Source organism: Pongo abelii, chromosome 2, assembly GCF_028885655.2.
Source record: "Pongo abelii isolate AG06213 chromosome 2, NHGRI_mPonAbe1-v2.0_pri, whole genome shotgun sequence".
Lineage (NCBI taxonomy): Eukaryota > Metazoa > Chordata > Mammalia > Primates > Hominidae > Pongo > Pongo abelii.
The window spans coordinates 205,789,342-205,808,944 of record NC_085928.1 but is presented as its reverse complement, the minus strand read 5'-3'; the positions used below and the strand labels follow the sequence as shown (position 1 = coordinate 205,808,944).

The 19,603-nt window shown below is 43.9% G+C and overlaps 1 long non-coding RNA gene across 1 annotated transcript; it reads right to left on the bottom strand.

Annotated features, from left to right (window-relative positions):
- Window positions 1-13,084: 13,084 nt before the first annotated feature.
- LOC134761081 (uncharacterized) lies at window positions 13,085-17,609 on the bottom strand. Its single transcript, XR_010139329.1, has 2 exons — window positions 17,501-17,609; window positions 13,085-15,226 (listed from the first exon to the last, which is right to left on the bottom strand). It is a non-coding gene; the product is annotated as an uncharacterized LOC134761081 (long non-coding RNA).
- Window positions 17,610-19,603: the final 1,994 nt, after the last annotated feature.

Sequence of the window (19,603 nt, the reverse complement as noted above, 5' to 3'; positions counted from 1 at the left end):
TCTCGCTCTGTCACACAGGCTGGAGTGTACAGTAGTGAGATCTCAGCTCAATGAAACCTCTTCCTCCCGGTATCAAGCAATTCTCCTGCCTCAGCCTCCGGAGTAGCTGGGATTACAGATGTGCACAACCACGCCCGGCTAATTTTTGCATTTTTAGTAGAGACGGGGTTTCACCATGTTGGCCAGGCTGGTCTCGAACTCCTGACCTCAGGTGATCCACCTGCCTCAGCCTCCCAAAGTGCTGGGATGACAGGTGTGAGCCACTGCGCCCGGCCAAATCACTTCCACAGTGAACTTGACCCCTCAGTCTTGTGCTGGGAAAGCCACAGGAGGTCACGTTTCACCACCACCCCTTCCCATGCCTGGAGCTTGGGCTTCGAGTCAGACCCGGGTTTCATTCCTGGTCCTGGGCATGATTAGCTCTATCACCGAGGGCAAATTTCAGAGCCAGTCTGAACCTTCACTTCCTGCTCTGTAAATGGATAAACCGTACCTCGCTGGGCTGTTGTCGTGAGGTTCACATGTGATAGTAAAGCTCTTACACATTGCCTGCTACGCAGTTGATGCTCATCAAAAATATATACATCTTAGGTGCTCAGTAAATGAGCGAGAACCCTGACATCCATTCTGATCCTCAAGCACTGGGGAGAAGAGACAGCTCCCCAGTGTGGGACAACTCTAATGCTAACAACCTTCCATCTTCATCATCCTGTGATTCTGCATCCCAGTCAAAGCCAGGAACACTGGCCAGGCTGAAGGCACGGGGCTGGGGAAGAGACTAGCTGGGAAGAGAGAAAAGGTGAGGGCGCTTATCTGAGTCTTGGGGCCTAGGAAGAGAGGATGCATGAGGGTGAGGACTCAGCCAAGCTAGAGATTCAGCCATGAGAAGGGACATGTAGTTACCGAATATATTTCCAAACACCCTAGAGAAGAATCTTACTCCCTCCATGTGTCACGGACGTGAACTGTTATGGCCACTGGCCAGTGACCAGACAAGGTAGCTTGGGAATTTCAGGGCAGGAGCGCTGATGAAGGCAGCTCTTGGGTAGAAGAAAGCCTGCTGGATCTGCATCAGGGAATCACAACATCTCAGAACTGGAAAGAACTTTAAAATCAGGCCGGGTGCAGTGGCTCATGCCTGTAACCCCAGCACTTTGAGAGGCCAAGGTGGGCAGATCACTTGAGGCCAGGAGTTCGACAACAGCCTGACCAACATGGCGAAACCCCATCTCTACTAAAAATACAAAAACTAGTCGGGCATGGTGGCTCACACTTATAATCCCAGCACTTTGGGAGGCCAAAGTGGGTGGATCACTTGAGGCCAGGAGTTCAACACCAGCCTGACCAACATGGTGAAACCCCATCTCTACTAAAAATAAAAAAACTAGCCGGGTGTGGTGGTGCACGCCTGTAATCCCAGCTACTCGGGAGGCTGAGGCAGGAGAATTGCTTGAACCTGGGAGGTGAAGGTTGCAGTGAGCTGAGATTGCTCCACTGCACTCCAGCCTGGGCAGCAGAGCAAGACTCTGTCTGAAAAAGAAAGAGAAAGAAAATTGGAAGGTCCAGGTTCCATTTCCAGCTCTCTCCTTAACACTGACCCAGGAGCTGTGTGAATTTACAAGTTATCTGCCTTCTCTGGGCCTCCATCAACATGATCTACAAGGTCCTTTTGGCCCCATGGTCTGGTTCTGCGTTGGGTGTGTGACATTGTCTTCCAGAAATTTACTCTTAACACTGACCCAGGAGCTGTCTGAATGTACAAGTCATCTGCCCTCTCTGGGCCTCTGTCAACATAATCTACAAGGTCCTTTTGGCCCCGTGGTCTGGGATTCTGCATTGGGTGTGTGACATTGTCTTCCAGAAATTTACTCTTAACACTGACCCAGGAGCTGTCTGAATGTACAAGTCATCTGCCCTCTCTGGGCCTCTGTCAACATAATCTACAAGGTCCTTTTGGCCCCGTGGTCTGGGATTCTGCATTGAGTGTGTGACATTGTCTTCCAGAAACTTACTCTGCTCTGGGCTGTGCTGCTGGGAAGAAGGAGGGAATGGGAGGGAATAGGAGGAGGAAGACTCCCCAGAAGAGTTTGAGGGGGGTCCATAGGGGAGAAAACGCAGCACTTGGGGTGGGGATCTTGGACACCATTGATCTGTAGGCTGAGTCCCTCCCATCCTCCACTCAGCCTCAGCTCTTTGCTTATCAAATGAGACAAGGACCCCCCCACTGGGAGGAATCAGGTAGGGAGAGGAGGCCAGGGTCACAGCAGGGATTGTATTCTCTTAGACCCATCTAGTAGCTGCGATCCACTGTGAGGCTTAGCCCAAGGGAAGATGGAGAAGAGACTAAGCAACAATGCAGCTCCTCTCAGCCACCCCAGCCCTCCTCCAGCCCTGCCCCCGCAGGGATAGGGGCTTCCTCATTCCAGCAGCAGGTGAGTCCACCCCAGCCCCTTGCAGATGAGGAAGTGAGGAATCCCTGGAAAGGAAGCCTGGCTGAAAGCTTCCCTGGGTTTGCTGAATTTTGGACCATTTTCCTTGGTATCTGGGAAATTTACAAGCCTGGGCAGATGACTGTTAGCCCTAGGGGCCATAACAGTCTTATGCAGAAAGTTCCTGGGCCATATTTTAGCCGAACTCAGCTCTCACCTTGAATGAGCATAGGAGGCTAGTTCATTAATTTAACGCACGTAGGCAATTCCTTCTATATGCCAGACATCGCTCCAGGCACTTGGAATACGTCACTCAGTAAAAGAGATCCCGGCCTTCACAGAACAACTCTCCTAGTGAAGAGAGACAGCAAACTGTGAACCCCGAATATCTGAGACAGGTCTCAGTTCATTTAGAAAGTTTATTTTGCGAAGGTTGAGGACTCGTGTCCATGACACAGCCTCAGAAGGTCCTGGTGACATGTGCTAAGGCAGTCAGAGCATAGTTTGGTTTTACACATTTTAGGGAGACATGAGACATCAATCAACATATGTAAGATGAACATTGGTTCGCTCTGGAAAGGTGGGACAACTCAAGCAGGGAGAGGGCTTCCAGGTCACAGGTAGGTGAGAGACAAATGGTTGCATTCTTTTGAGTTTCTGATGAGCCTCTCCGAAGGAGACAATTAGATATGCATCTATCTCAGTGAGCACGGGGTGATTTTGAATAGAACGGGAGGCAGGTTTGCCTTAAGCCATTGCCAGCTTGACTTTTCCTTTAGCTGAGTGATTTTGGGGGGCCCAAGATAGTTTCCTTTCACATTTCCCTTTATTTTAAAACATCTTTTGGAGAAAGCATTTTAGAAGAAAACGAGTCTCTGGTCTCAGGTTTCATCGGGTCTCTCATGGCTAGGATAGTTTATTCCTAGATAGGTAGGTCCCGATAGCTACCCTAGATAGGTAGCTCATTATTAGCAGATTGAGAATACCCATGTCCTATGAAGAGAAAATAGGGGGAGGAAGAGAGGAAAACAACAAACAAAATAACAATCCTAGAAAATTGATATAGGCCACATTACTCTGAAATCCATATGTCAGTAGGCAGGTATGAAAGTAGCTTATACATGTAAATAGGCTGCTGTTATTTTCTTCTGAAGTTTAAGTTGTCTAGCTTCAGTTCACAGGGCTTCAAAAAGCGCAGCTTAGCTTTCAGTGATTCCAAATTAGGAAAAATGGGAAAAAAGAAAGGGAAAAAATTGAAAACATTATTTTGAAGGCTTGTAGCCAAGAGAAATTAGAATTTGGTCCAAACTATAGAAAATAATAAAAATGGAAAAACATTAGGCAAGACTAGAATCTAACAACAGGTGTACTATAGTTTTTAAAACATAGTTTTTCTCTCTCCAGTTTCTCATTTTTACTAAAGACAAATCATGGTAGGACTGATTTCCTTTATTATACTTGGCCTGATTATTTGTATACAGTGCAGCAAGAATAATTATTTTTTTACACAGGCTTTTAAATTGGCTTTGATGGAACTTTGTTCCACAGAAGGAATCTCAGAAAAGACTTGTTTAAAGCCGAGCCCTGCCATGGATTTGTACCATCAAATACCTATGAGTTGCATGAATTCCTCTCCTCTTGAGGTTCCAAGATAAAACTTGGGGCTCCTGGGCCTGTCAGAAAGTGACATTCTTTACTTACCACAGATCAGGAACCCTGTTCAGGGACTGTGTAGACAGGGCATGTGGCTTTTACTGGCTCCATAAAACAAGTTTAATTCCTTAAAGAAAAGCACACCATTCCAGTCAAAGCCGTGGTAGAATAACCAGTTTCTCCAATTGTGTCCTGTTACAAATAAAAACAGATTATTATTGCACTTATGCAAATAACTATATTGCAATAAGTTAAGAATACTCACAAATAGTTTCCAAATTCAGGAGAAATCAGGTAGAAAGAAACAAATATGCTCCAAATTTTGTTCATGGGAGTATAATAACTTGTAAAAGCTGTCAATAGCTCAAAAGACAAGTTTCCCTCACTCTGAAAAAATAAAACAAAGGATCAACAACGTTTTAAGCAAAAAGTCAAAAAGATGATAACTTCAGTCTTCTATAAGTTCAGTCCATGCAGTTAATTCCTGTTCTGCTTGATATTCATGAACATCTCAGCTCTCCATGAGTCCCAAAGTTTTTCCTCTATTCTGATGTCACAATCTCCAAAGTTATCAGAAACCTGCATTTGAGAGCACCTTTTAGAGTTTTATAGCTGATTACAAAACCACCTTCTTTTTTTTTTTTGAGACAGAGTCTCACTGTGTCACATAGGCTGGAGTTCAGTGGTGTGATCTCAGTGCACTGCAACCTCTGCCACCCAGGTTTGAGTGATTCTCCTGCCTCAGCCTACTGAGTAGCTGGGATTACAGGCACCTGCCACCATGCCTAATTTTTGTAGTTTTAGTAGAAACAGGGTTTCACCATCTTGGCCAGGCTGGTCTTGAACTCCTGACCTTATGATCCACCCATCTCGGCCTCCCAAAGTGCAGAAATTACAGGTGTGAGCCACTGCACCCAGCTATAAAACCACCTTCTAAAGAGGACCAAAACAAGACAATTGTCTGTGGATAACAAAAAGTTTAAGGCAACCATAGTCAAAGACACAATGGACAAGGAAATTTGTTAGCTCTCTGGCACAAAATAATGTAACATAACAATTATTACCAATAATGTACACTAAGTCATATCAGAATTATAGGAGTTTCTGGTAATTTTAGAACACATACCAATAACATATTTATACAAATAGAGTCCAAAGAAAACCAAACACAATTTCATACTTGACAATGCTTTCTGTATAATTTTTATACCAAATAAGCCAAATTATGTCATTTTTGAACTTTAGGGAACCTAGTATCTTAAATGATCAGGACAGAAAAATACATAATTTATAATTTGATTTTGGAAAGTTTGTCAGATATCAAAGGTTTAAAACACTTGATATCACAGGTCATTGTAAAATAAGTCACTCATTTGACCACAGTGATAGCTCAAGGATTTCAAAAAAGGCAAAAGCCTTCATTGTTTGGGAAAGGAGACTTAATTTTTCAAACAATAAACCCTCATTTAAAGAAACAGCAGAAAGCTAATTAAATTTGTTTTTCAAAATTTTATAAACAATCTATAAAATTGTAATATTGACCATAACATATAACTTCCATAAGCCTTTTATAATCTTTATTGAGGAGCCAGTTACTGCTTCAAGAAAACCTTCTTAATCTGACACAGGGGCCCATATGCTGGTCTTGCATCAGCGTGCCTTTGACATTAATGATTAATTTACAGGGAAACTCAACTTATTTTATCTCTGAAAATTGGCCCTTACAATCTCACATGCCCATGCTAGTCCCTGGGCCTTGAGGAGTTAACAGCTTTAATTCTGTGTCTCAGGATGCAGTTCATTTTGATTGGCATCTTCTACTGGGCCTGAAGTTGAGGCTTGAATTACTGTCAGTGTTTAAGATTTAGCAGGACTTGGTGCCCTTTTTAGATCCAGGAGTCAAAGCTCTGTAACTTCATGTCACAAGGACTTGAAAAGCACATACAGAAAGATACATGGATGTAATAACCTTAATTTAAGAAAATTTTTTCAATCTCAGTTTTTTTCCTAAGCAAACCAAAATTTAATAATAATGGCAATTATTTCAATAAACCATAAAATCTCTTAGGCCAGTTACCAAAGGCAAAAGAAAAGACCTTCTGCACTGCACAGAATATTATGATGGAAGAAAACATTTCCTTTAGACCTTTAAGAGAATATTGTTAGCATCAGGCCACAACAAACAGAACTTGAGGAAAAAAACTTACATGAGCTGAAAATGAGTTGAAGGAGAGCATTAATATTTTGTACCCTTTCAAAGAGGAGAGAAAATGAAAAATGGTGAGATGCAATAAAAGTTGAACTTTGGGTTAAAAAAATTAGAGTCTCTTATAATTTATTAAGAGTAAATAAATCCCTTAAGAAAATTTCATTGTTTTAACCAATTATTTAGTGTATAAGTGTTTTTTTCTACATCAAGCCCAATCTCTAGAAAGACCATTATAATTTCCCTTTAATTATAGACAACTTAATCATATAAAAGTTTTTTGGTTTGGTTTTTTTAAAAAAATCCTCTTGTTGTGACTTACACAGATTGTTCATGATATGCTTGGATTTTCTGGCCTGTCCTGAACATCTCTCTTTCTTAAACAACCAGTCATTTTATTTTAGGACTATGTTTACCATACAAGATTCTTTCTCATATAAAATTCTGTCTCTTTAACTTTCTTACTAAAGAGAAAAAAACCTCTTTATTTTTATAACTTTCTTTACTACTCTCTTATTTCCTGGTTCCTTTTACTTGTTTTATACATAAACTTTAAATAAACCTTGAATTAGACAAATATTGTTCACTTTTTTAAAAAGGATACACATTTTCTTAGAATGTTTTTCTACAATATATTTTTATTGGAAAATACTCAAATAATGAAACATCTATTATTTAGTTTAATATAACTTTAGATTCCAAATTATGATGAGTTTGTCTACAAGTATTTGTCCCATTACTTTGCCTAATTATTTTATTTTAGTTGTTTACCCAGATTATTTATGAAAGCTGCAATAGTCATCATTTAAAGTTATGGAACTGCCATTGCAAAATCATAACTGAGACAGTGAGAAAGATCTGACCTAACCAACTCCATCTTGCTTCTAACCTCCAAGCCGTCCTTGTTAATTCCTGGGCACAAGCCAAACTAACTTTAGGAGGAACTTAGTTTATAGTTTAGCTTTGAAACAAAGTGGATAACAGTCCTTTCCCAAAACAAACCTTACTCCCTGTGGACTAGACTGCCTAAAACCACAAGATTAGAAGTTATGGTAATCTTACCAAATTTACAATGTAGCTGTTTTCATTAAACCCATATCAACATCCTAATTATTAAAAATTACATAAGCAAAGATCATCCTGTCTTGGCCTGGGTTTATAGTTTTGTAACCTCTGTGCCAAATTTTGACACTTTGTATTATTTGGCAGGGATAAGTATAAAATTGCTTGATTAATAAATGCAATCAAAAATGTATGCTGGCAATTCTTAAGATATTTCTAATATTACTTCACCAATAATTTTAAAGCTAGCTTACTTATTAAAGATTTTACTTAAGTTATGTAAACTTGAACAAGCATTTGACTTGGACTAGTCTTTTCTTTTTTCCTGATAACGTATTTCATTCAAGCACTTTTATTTTCTTTTCCTTTTTTTTTTTTTTTTTTTTTTTTGAGATGGATTCTCACTCTGTCACCCAGGCTGGAGTGCAGTGGCGTGATCTCAGCTCACTGCAACCTTCACCTCCCAGGTTCAAGCAATTCTTCTGTCTCAGCCTCCTGATTAGCTGGGACTACAGGCACATGCCACCATGCCTGGCTAATTTTTGTATTTTTATTAGAGTCAGGGTTTTGCCATTTTGGCCAGGCTGGTCCTGACCTCGGGTGATCTACCCACCTCCGCCTCCCAAAGTGCTGGGAGTACAGGCGTGAGCCACTGCACCCAGCCAAGTGCTTTTATTTTCTTAAGCCAAGTAATTAGAGCCCTTTTATATATTTTCAGTAGCAAAACATTGTGTACATGTGTACACAACACATAAATACATAGATGTATTAGGTATGCTGAAAGAAGTTCATCTTATAGATTCATAAAGAGCTTTTTTTCTTACACCTTCAAATTCTTTTTTACTTTTTTTTTTTTTTTTGAGACAGAGTCTCACTCTGTTGCCCAGGCTGGAGTGCAATGGCTTGATCTCGACTCACTGCAACCTCTGTCTCCTTGCTTCAAGCGATTCTCCTGCCTCAGCTTCCTGAGTAGCTGGGATTATAGGCACCTGACACCACACCTGGCTAATTTTTTTTGTATTTTTAGTAGAGACGGGGTTTCACCATGTTGGCCAGGATGGTTTTGAACTCCTGACCTCAAGAGATCTTTGCGGCTCAGCCTCCCAAAGAGCTAGGATTACAGATGTGAGCCACTGCACCCAGCCACACCTTCAAATTCTTGATAACCTGTTTTACTACTCTAAGCAGTTGTCAGCTAAATAGCCTTGAATTTGCATTTTAAGAAAACTGAGGTGAAAATCGAATAGCAAAATTTACATCATAACATATGGAGAGAAAAACTCTGGTGTGCTGGAGGGAAATTAAAACAGATTTAATTGCCAATTAAACATAAAATTATAGAAATTATAAAGGCCTTTTAAGTATATATACACACACAAAGATCCTATAGCTTTTACTTCAGAAATTTAGCCATGAAAGCTGGGCGTGATGACTCATGCCTGTAATCCCAGCACCTTGGGAGGCCAAGGCGGCCAGATCACCTGAGGTCAGGAGTTTGAGACCAGCCTGACCAACATGGAGAAACCCCATCTCTACTAAAAATACAAAAAATTAGCCAGGCATGGTGGTGCATGCCTGTAATCCCAGCTACTCGGGAGGCTGAGGCAAGAGAATCGCTTGAACCAGGGAGGTGGAGATTGTGGTGACCCAAGATCACGCCATTGCACTCCAGCCTGGGCAACAAGAGTGAAACTCTGTCAAAAAAAAAGAGAAAGAAAAGAAAAAAAGAAATGTAGCCATGAAATAAATACAAATTCACCAGTTTACCAACAGAAAAACTGTCAGATCCAAACAGTGTTTTTTATCTTAATAGAAAAATAACAGCAAATTTAAAGCAGGCAGAGAAGAAAATAGAGAAAAAAGAGAACTCAGGAACTCTATTGTTTGCAGGTCAACCTTAGGGCTCTTTTTTTTTTAATGTAAATGTGCACAAAGACCATATTACTTCCACTTTACATAAACTCTGGCAAGTAGAGGCACCATGAACCCTGTGGAGTACTCAGCTGGGAGGAGCAAACGCCCTTTCTCTTTGGAGCTGAGAAAACTCAATCTCTCATTTACCTATGACAACAACAGTTCAGTTACTCATGCAAATACACACAGACAACCCAAACGGAGATTGATTTTGGGAGAAAAAGCAATAGAGAAGACCCTTTAGGATGCATCTCTGAACTAGAATTAGGATCCTTAAATCACAGCTTCCTAGAAGAGAAAAAAAAAAAACCCAGCCAAGACCATTCCCTGTAAACTGTGCTCAGCCACCCTTTCTTTGTAGTTCTCATCTGCCATTACACACGCCAAGGTCAAATCCTCTCACAGTGTAGGGTCATCTCTGGTTCCCCCAAAGCCAAAGTGGTCAGGTCATGCCATACAGGAAGACAGAGCTTTAGATCTAGGAAGAATCCGCCCATCACTCTTGAAACTCCACAAAGAAAACAGAGCACCCCAGAAGGGGTGAATGGCCCCTTTGTTCTGAATCCTTTAAAGGGGCTCGAGTCAGTAGAAGCCTTCTCTAGATTTTTTTGGTACTGCAGATGGCAAAGGGGGCAGGAGGTATAGGGAGAAAGAAAAGTAAGTGAAAGAGCATTTCTTGTTTTTTTTGGTTCGTTTTTTAAGACAGAAAGCAAACGCAGAAACCAAGCACATGATTTGTTGGTTTTTTGGGTTTAGTTTTTTTTCCTTTTTTGCAGCTGCAAGGAATTTTAGCCAAATTAGAGAGGTTTTGTTACCCATAATTTGGAATTCTCACTTGGATTTGACCAAGTCAGGTAGTTGGTCAAACCTGATGAGAGAAAGACCAGAACAAATAACAACAAAAAAAGCCAAATGATGTGACCACAGACTGCTCTAATGGGAAGAAGAAATTAAGACCAGCTGGTTGTTAACCTTTAGCCCAGACAAAATCTCAATTCAGCTACTTACCTAGGGATGGGTCTCAGGCTGAAGACTGCTCTCCACCATCCTTGAAGCAGGAAAAAAACTTGAACTTGTCTTCCCTACTGGGAGCAAGCTCAAAATCCATAAAAGAGTTGTCAGCCTTCCATCATCACGGACCCAGGAAATCTTGCCTTCCTTCTTGGAAGCAAATAAAACTCCAAAAGAAGGGGAGGGGGAGTTGTACATCAAATAAACTTTAGATCACGACCAAGTTGTGAGAGATCAGGGACTCTCTGGAGGGGGTGCTCCCAGACCTCAGCAAATTGTCCTGTTGGTTTGAGCCATAAGGTTAGCTCGTGCTGCTACCAAGCACCAATAGCTCTGTCAAAGGTCAGGGGCATCTCCACTCAGAATCCCTCCACGGTTACCAACATGTGAACCCCCCAAATCTGAGACAGGTCTCAGTTAATTTAGAAAGTTTATTTTTCCAAGGTTGAAGATGCGCGTCCGTGACACAGCCTCAGGAGGTCCTGACGACATGTGCCAAGGTGGTCAGAGCACAGCTTGATTTCATATGTTTTAGGGAGACATGAGACATCAATCAACATATGTAAGATGAACATTTGTTCAGTCTGGAAAAGGCAGGGCAATGCCAAGCAAAGGTGGGACAACTTGAAGCCAGGAGAAAGCTTCCAGGGCACAGGTGGGTGAGAGACAAAGGTAGCATTCTTTTGAGTTTCTGATGGGCCTTTCCAAAGAAGGCAATCAGATATGCATCTATCTCAGTGAGCAGGGGGTGATTTTGAATAGAATGGGGGGCAGTTTGACCCTAAGCCATTCCCAGCTTGACTTTCCCCTTTAGTTTAGTGATTTTGGGGGCCCAAGATTTATTTTCCTTTCACAAAACAATAAACATAATAAATAAGTGAATTATAGAAAGGTGAAAACTATGGAAAAAAAAGAAAAACAGGGAGAAAGAATCCTGAGCACTGGCGTGGGGAGGGCAGGTGTCGGCTGCAGTACTAAATAGTACTGGCATGGGGAGGGCAAGTGCCAGCTGCAGTGTATGGGGAGGGCAGGTGCCAGCTGCAGTGCATGGGGAGGGCAGGTGCCAGCTGCAGTGACTGGGAAGGGCAGGTGCCAGCTGCAGTACTAAAGAGTGGGGAGAGATTTTTTTCTGAGCAACTTCGAGTCACTGCTCACATCTCATGCCAATGTATTAATCCCAAGTCAAGGGTCAGATGGGGCACTCGGATCTCTCCAGTGGCCAACACGGCTCTTCCAAGTGTACTTTACTTCCTTTCATTCCTGCTCTAAAACTTTATTTATGTATTTATTTTTGAGACAGAGTCTTGCTCTGTTGCCTAGGCTGGAGTGTAGTGGCACAATCCCAGTTCACTGCAACCTCTGCCTCTGGGATCAGGCGATTCTGCTGCCTCAGCTTCCTGAGCTGCTGGGATAACAGGCGCTCACCACCATGCTTGGCTAATTTTTTTTTTTTTTTTTTTTTTGTATTTTTAGTAGAGATGGGGTTTCACCATATTAGCCAGGATGGTCCTGTACTTCTGACCTCAGGTGATCCGCCTGCTTTAGCCTCCCAAAGTGCTGGGATTACAGGTGTGAGCCACCACACCTGGCCCTAGCCAACTTTTGTTTTTTTGAGACAGAGTTTCATTCTTGTTGCCCAGGCTGGAGTGCAATGGACCGAACTTGGCTCACTGCAACCTCTGCCTCCCAGGTTTGTAGGATATAATAAATTCCTCTTCAAAGGTTTTAGCCTGTAAATTGTTAAGTACAATGAGTTCTGAGATCCTCTCCAAAGAATCAATGTATCAGTATGTTCAGCTCTTCATTTTAAAGTTTAACTTCCTCGTTTTCTTCATCTCCTTGCCCCTAGTTTCAGTAAACCACCCCCTCCTAGCCTCTATCACCTGCTCCATCCTGAGTCACCCCCGGTCACCTGCTCTGATCTGAGTCATCCTGAGTCAACAGGGTTTCACCATATTGGCCAGGTTGGTCTCGAATTCCTGACCTCATGTGATCCACCCACCTCAGCCTCCCAAAGTGCTTGGATTACAGGTGTAAGCCATCGTGCTTGGCCAGTTTTCACTTTAAAATGATCTTTAATACCAATGCTTGGAGTCTGAATGGGTCCCCACTGGTTTCAAATGTTGAGCATGCACAGATTATGCGGATGAGAACTTGCCAGGTGGGCTTACCGAAGGAGACATGGTAAGAATCACCTACATTTGCCAGGCCCTGAGGACAGGCCCTCTCCACACCGATGCTTATTTCCTTGGGTTGCAGAAGAGGAAATGCCAGGGAGCCCAGTATTCTTTGGTTCATTCACTTCCTTTTTATGGTGTAACCTACATACTGTAAACTATGCCCAGCTTAAGTAGCATATACCCTGATGAATTTTTATGTATGTACATGTCTCCACGATGTATCCAACACTCAGGGCAAGATACAGAACGTGCTCAGCACCTCAGGTGCCCTTGTGTTTCCTTCCAGGCAAGCCCCCATTTGCGACCACAGAATGGAACAATCTTTTTTTCTTTTTTTTTAGAGACAGGGTCTCGCTCTGTCTCCAAAGCTGGAGTGCAGTGGTGCCATCATGGTTCATTGCAGCCTCCACCTCCTGGGTTCGAGCGATCCTCCCATTTCAGTGTAACCACCATTCTTATCTCTATCACCATAGATTAGCTCTGCATGTCTTTGAACTTCATATAAATGGAATCATGCATATACAGGCTCTTTTGTGTCTGGATTCTCTGTTAACACTGTGTCTGTGAGACTCACTCATGCTGTGTGTAGTATTATGCTTCATCCTTTTTTGTCGTTGCATATTATTCCATTGTATAAATATACCACAATTTATTTGTCCATTTTCCAATTGCTGAGCATTTGGATTGTTTTGTTTTTCACTATTTTGAATAAAGCTGCTATGAACATTCTTGTATATGTCTTGGGTATACAGATGGTCCCGGCTTACAGTGATTTGACTTAAAAGTTTTTGACTTTATGATGGGCTTATCAGGGTATTAAATGTGTTTCTGACTTACAGTATTTTTGACTTACCACATGTTTATTGGGATGTAACCCCTTCCTAAGATGAGGAACATCTGTATACATCCAGAATCCTGTGGAGCAACTCATAACCCATGAGGAATGGGAGGCGACAGACAGACTCACCCCAGGACAGATGGTTCTCACTACATCTCATAAAGCTTCTTAGAAGATCTTACAGGATCGGTCAACCAGCCAGCCACAGCAGGGGCTGAATGGATAACACATCTTTGCACGGGCTCTCCCTCTGTCCCTGTCTCCCCTCCCCTTTTCCTAACCTTGTTCCTTGGGATTATGTTTTGAAATAAATTGTTCAGAGAAATGAAGCTAAAGCTGACCAATTAGCCAATAGCTGGGTTCTGTGATGACAGGGCTTCTGGGCTATAATCATTTACTGAGAAGCCAGTGTTCCCGAGGGGATAATGGCTCATTCCATTTAGCTGCAGCATAGGAGTGGGTGCAGGGCATTAGCAGAAGATAACACTAGAAATGTGCCCTGGGGCCTGTTGATGACTTTCTGTGCCAAGCGTAGGCATTTAGCCTTTATTCTGTAGATGATGGGAAGCCAGTGCCAGTGGTGGGTTTGAGCAGGGAACCAGCAACCAGTGGTGGGTTTGAGTAGGGAACCAGCAATCCTCAAGCTCTGCTTGGACGGAGGCCAGTCAGGGAGGAGTTAAGGCTGGAGGATCAGTCAGGGAGGAGTTAGGGCAGGAGGACAAGTCAGGGAGGAGTTAGGGCAGGAGGACCAGTTAGAAGGCTGTGACCTAGGACTTCAGCAGTGGGACTAGAAAGGGGATGGATATGAATGATATGGCAGAGTAAAACTAGAGAGATGGCCAGGCACAGTGGCTCACTCCTGTAATCCCAGCACTTTGGGAGGCCAAGGCGGGCGGATCATGAGGTCAGGAGAACAAGACCAGACTGGCCAACATGGTGAAACCCTATCTCTACTAAAAATCAGTAAAAAAAAAAAATAGACAGGCGTGGTGGCAGGCACCTGTAATCCCAGCTACTTCAGAGGCTGAGGCAGGAGAATTGCTTGAACCAGGGAGTCGGAGGTTGCAGTGAGCTGAGATCGTGCCACTACACTCCAGCCTGGGCAATAGAGTGAGACTCCATCTCAATAACAAAACAAACAAACAAAAAACTAGAGAGACTTGGCACCTTGCAGAGAGAAGCAATAGATGACCCTGAGGTCTGGAGTCCAGGAAGCCAAGGACAGGGAAAGCATTCACAGAAACAGGAAAATGGCAGGTGCGGGAGGGAAGGTGAGAGGTTCATCAGACCCCACAGCCCCTGGCAGCTCCTCCTGGATCTTTGAAATCCTGTGCATCCCAGGAGACTCTGGGAGGCCCATCTGAGCTCATCGGAGAAAGGTCTGCCGCCTCTCCTTTCATCACTGGGGACAGAAAGCCTGAACATGAGGCCTGGACTATGGGGCTCAGACCAGAATATTTCCAGATTTAAGGGCAGTAATGTGGAGCCCAAGAAGGAATATTGAGGACAGAGGGCACATTACTTAGCTAAAGGGGTGCTGGGTTCTTATTTTCTACTTTCAAGAAATGTTTGATATAGTCATTGTTACCATCACAAAACAATGAATAATACCATGAGCCAAACATATGTTCATAATTTGTATGGCTGATTCTATGCACATTTAAATATGTTCATGACAATTGTAGATGTCAGTTTTGCTCTGGTTAAACCAATGTGGAAGCACACAGGATGGGAGCTGAGAGACAAGCATCCTGGGCCCAGCCATGCTGGCCTCAGTGGGCCAAGTTGCGGGCAGATGACCTCTGCTCCGTGGATCCTGCTGGCTCAGGGTGTGGAAGGGACCTCAGGAGAGGAGTCAGGCTCTCTTCTTGATTCCCCTCACGGCCATAGAGAACAGCATTCCTGGGAGGCTGGTTTGGAGAAGTCGCTGAACCTAAGTGAGCAGGAAGTGAAGGTCTGTTCCCACCTGTACCTGTGTTCCCAGATAGCAGCTGCCTCCTGGCGACTCACCAGGAGCCAGGTCCCTCCACACCTCATCTCAATTAACTCACTCACCAGGAGCCAGGTCCCTCCATACCTCATCTCAATTAACTCACTCACCAGGAGCCAGGTCCCTCCATAACTCATCTCAATTAACTCACTCACCAGGAGCCAGGTCCCTCCACACCTCATCTCAATTAACTCACTCACCAGGAGCCAGGTCCCTCCATACCTCATCTCAGTTAATTCACTCACCAGGAGCCAGGTCGCTCCATAACTTATCTCAGTTAACTCACTCACCAGGAGCCAGGTCCCTCCATACCTCATCTCAATTAACTCACTCACCAGGAGCCAGGTCCCTCCATATCTGATCTCAATTAATTCACTCACCAGGAGCCAGGTCCCTTCATACTGGATCTCAATTAACTCACTCACCAGGAGCCAGGTCCCTCCATACCTCATCTCAATTATCTCACTCACCAGGAGCTAGGTCCCTCCACATCTGATCTCAATTAATTCACTCACCAGGAGCCAGGTCCCCTCATACCTCATCTCAGTTAACTCACTCACCAGGAGCCAGGTCCCTCCATACCTCATCTCAATTAACTCACTCACCAGGAGCCAGGTCCCTCCATACCTCCTCTCAGTTAACTCACTCACCAGAAGCCAGGTCCCTCCATACCTCATCTCAATTAACTCACTCACCAGGAGCCAGGTCCCTCCATACAGGGTCTCAATTAACTCACTCAGCAGGAGTCAGGTCCCTCCATACCGGATCTCAATTAACTCACTCACCAGGAGCCAGGTCCCTCCATACCTCATCTCAACTAACTCACTCACCAGGAGCCAGGCCCCTCCAGACCTGGCTTAATTCTCACTATACTTAATTCAATTAATTCACTATAGCCCTATCAGACAAACTCTAGGATACGCATGAGGAAACAGAGTCTGAGAAAGGCTGAGAAAGTGGCTTGAGGTCACCTAGGTGGTGAGTGGTAGAGCTAGGAGTTGAAGTCAAGTCTGACTCTCAAGTCCACGCTCTTTCCATTGCACTATCTGCTTTTCTTTCTCCCCAAAGCCACAATATGCCATGATGCAGCCCAAGGACTCTCCTCCAGTACTGTGCTGAGGGCTCTGAAGAGATCAGGGCTGAAGCCAAGATGTCATCCAGTGTAATACCCACATGACCTCCGTGAATATCTACCCTGCCTTAACACTGTTTATCTTTAGGAAGCAGGATGCCTGAAGTCCAAACTTCTCCCTGGTGATCAAACCAGCTAAGACTGATCGAATCCAAGATGGCAGCTCACTTGACCTCTAACTTCATTATAATCTAATTTCCATGTTAAATGACAGTCCCACTAGCACTGTAACAGTCAACAACCAACATGACAATGATGGGAAAAAAAACATAAAAAAACAAATAGGAAGGTGGCACTCTGGTTTTGAAAAGTTCTCCACCCAGACCCAGAAAACACACGATTCCTCCCCTTGCTCTTTTCATTTTTATTTTTGTAGAGATAGGGGGGTATCACTACATTGACCAGGATGGTCTCAAACTCCTGGTCTCAGCAATCCTCTCATTTTGGCCTCCCGAAGTTCTGGGTTTATGAGAGTGAGCTATTGCACCTGGCCACTCCTCCCCTTGCTTTTAATGCTCAGCCCCTTCACTAAAGATGCCCTGTATCTGTGACTTCCTGGGTCTCATGAGCAGAAAAGTTGATTTGTGAGCCAAGCTCTCACTTCTCAATTCCGTGGCCAACAAATAAAGCCTGCACTGCTTGAGGCTCACTTTTGGTTTTGCATATTGGCTTCATGGCACCAAACAGGGAAAGACCCCATTTTAGGGGAAGTGGCTTTGTCAGTAACAAGGGCACAGAAGGAAAGAAATGGAGGATGATTTAGGGCAGAAGTCAGCAAACTATGGTCTATGGACCAAATCTGGCCACTGCCTGTTTTTGTGCAACTCATAGCTAAGAATGTTTTCTACATTTTTAGATGGTAGGAGAAGAACAAAAGAAGAATAAAGTTTTGTGACACATGAAAACTATATGAGATTCAAATTTCAGTGTCCACAGACAGCAATCCTGGCTCCTACCCCTGAAACAATCATTGCAGTGGAGCTCTGCCCTAGCTACGGCCCCTTTCTCCCTTTGGTTCCCTGACTTTGGGGTCTGGAGGCCACAAAGGCAAGGAGCAGGCTGCCATCCACCCCTTCTCAGAGAACCTGCAGGGAGCTCACTGTGCTCTGCATCCAGTCTAGGTGGCTCCTAACGGGGCTTGGTGGGTTCTCCGTCCTCAACACCATCGGCAGCACCATCTTGGTCATCTGAGAAGCTGAGAGAAACACAAGGTAAATGTTCCTGTCCTCATTTCTGCCTCCCAACCCCATTGCTGCTGCTCAATATCCCCAGTATCTCTCTGCAGACTCCTGTCTGCCCTCAAAAGTCTACATGGTACCAGTCAAGAGACATCCATACTGCAAGATGATAGAAAGGTAAGTGGAACCCAACCATCTCATTCTCTACCCTCATGTCTACCATGGACAGCTGAACCTCTCCCTGTGGAACCTGGAAAAGTAGCTCAGAGAGGAGTAGCAGGTGGCAAGGAACATCAGGGAAACAAAGCTAGAAGGAACATGTAGGCACCTTTGACCTGAAATAGACAAGATGAAAGATCTCAGGACTGTCAGGGACCTTAGGAACCATCTAGGCCACATCCCGGCTTTGGCCTGAAGTGCAGGCAAGGGGCTTGCCTCTGCCAACCATAGCATCCAGCTTTGCTGTAGGTGGAATCAGGCCTGTATGTGAGTTACCAGGGTTGCAGAGGACACTGTGGTCTGGGCAGCAGTCTGGTACCACATGGCAGAATTCATCACAGTAGCAACTTCCCCTCTTTCACTGGTGATCCGTTCTAAGATAGCAAAGTTGCTGGGGTTGGGAGCAGCTGCCTGGAGAAAAAGGAACATTAAAAAAAAAAAAAGATTAACATTAGCCAGGTATGGTGGTGCATGCCTGTAGTCCCAGCTACCCAGGAGGCTGAGATAGGAGATCACTTGAGCCCAGAAGCAGGAAGCTGAAATGAGCCATGATCACACCAGTGCACTTCAGCCTGGGTGACAGAGCAAGACCCTGTCTCAAAAAAAAAGAAAAGAAAAAGAAAAAGAAAAGAAAAGACAGATTTAACAAATGGTGCTTGGACAACTGGATAAGCACATGCAAAAGAATGCATTTGGACTCCTACCTCACACCATATACAAATATTAACTCAAAATGGACCATAGACCTAAATGTAAGAGCTGAAACTGGCTGGGTGTGGTGGCTTATGCCTGTAATCCCAGCACTTTGGGAGACCAAGGAAGGCAGATCACTTGAGGCCAGGAGTTCAAGACCAGCCTGGCAAACATGGTGAAACTGCTGTCTCTACTAAAAATACAAAAATTAGCTGGGAACGGTAACATGCACCTATGGTCCCAGCTACTCAGGAGGCTGAGGCAAGAGAATTGCTTGAACCCAGGAGGTGGAGGTTGCAGTGAGCCAAGATTGCACAACTGCACTCCAGCCTGGGCAACAGAGCAAGACTCTGTCTCCAAAAAAAATAAATAAATAAAAATAAGTCAATCAAATTTAAAACTGGACAAAGGATTTAAATAAACATTTCTCAAAAGAAGATATACAAGTGGCCAGTGAGCATGAAAGATACTCAACATCGTTAATCATAAGGAAATGCAAATCCAAACCACAATGAGATACCATCCCACATCCATTAGGATGGCTAAGATAAAAAATAAAATAGCAAGTGTTGGCTGGGTGCAGTGGCTCACACCTGTAATCACAGCACTGTGGAACACTGAGAAGGGTGGATCACGAGTTCAGGAGTTTGAGACCATCCTGGCCAGCATAGTGAAACCCTGTCTCTACTAAAAATACAAAAATTAGCTGGGTGTGGTGGCAGGCACCTGTAGTCCCAGCTACTCGGGAGGCTGAGGCACGAGAATCTCTTGATCCCAGGAGACAGAGGTCGCAGTGAGCTGAGATCATGCCACTGCACTCCAGCCTGGTGACAGAGCGAGACTCCATCTCAAAAAGAAAAAAAAGCAAGTGTTGAAGTGTTGCTGAGGATGCGGAGAAATTGGAACCCTCATACACTGCTGGTGGAATTGCAAAATGGTGCGGCCACTTTGAAAATTTAGGGAGATGAGGTGGCAGCAGAAAAGAATAAAAAAAGAAAAAAGAAAAAAGAAAAACAATTTGACAGTTTCTCAGAATGTTAAACATAGAGTTGCCATATGACCCAGAAACCCTACTTCTGAGCCTGTAGTTAGGAGAAT